Source organism: Monopterus albus, unplaced genomic scaffold (assembly GCF_001952655.1).
Source record: "Monopterus albus unplaced genomic scaffold, M_albus_1.0 scaffold338.1, whole genome shotgun sequence".
NCBI classification, from domain to species: Eukaryota; Metazoa; Chordata; class Actinopteri; order Synbranchiformes; family Synbranchidae; genus Monopterus; species Monopterus albus.
The window spans coordinates 365,655-366,024 of record NW_018128218.1 but is presented as its reverse complement, the minus strand read 5'-3'; positions in this window follow the sequence as shown (position 1 = coordinate 366,024).

Sequence of the window (370 nt, the reverse complement as noted above, 5' to 3'; positions counted from 1 at the left end):
GGGCAGTCTTGTATTCCTTCCTTCAAGCTCAGGTCCTCTACCAGAGGCCTGGGAGCTTGAGGGTCCTGCGCAGTATCTTAGCTGTTCCTAGCATTGCACTCTTCTGGACAGAGATCTCAGATGTTGTTCCTGGGATCTGTTGGAGCCACTCTCCCAGTTTAGGGGTCACAGCCCCCAATGTTCCTATTTCCATGGGGACCACTTGTGCCTTCACCTTCCACATCTTTTCTAGCTCTTCTTTCAGCCCTAGGTATTTCTCGAGCTTCTCGTGTACCCTTTTCCTGATGTTGCTATCGTTTGGGATCGCTACATTTATCACTACGGCCTTCTACTTCTGTTTGTCCACCACTACTATGTCCGGTTGGTTGGC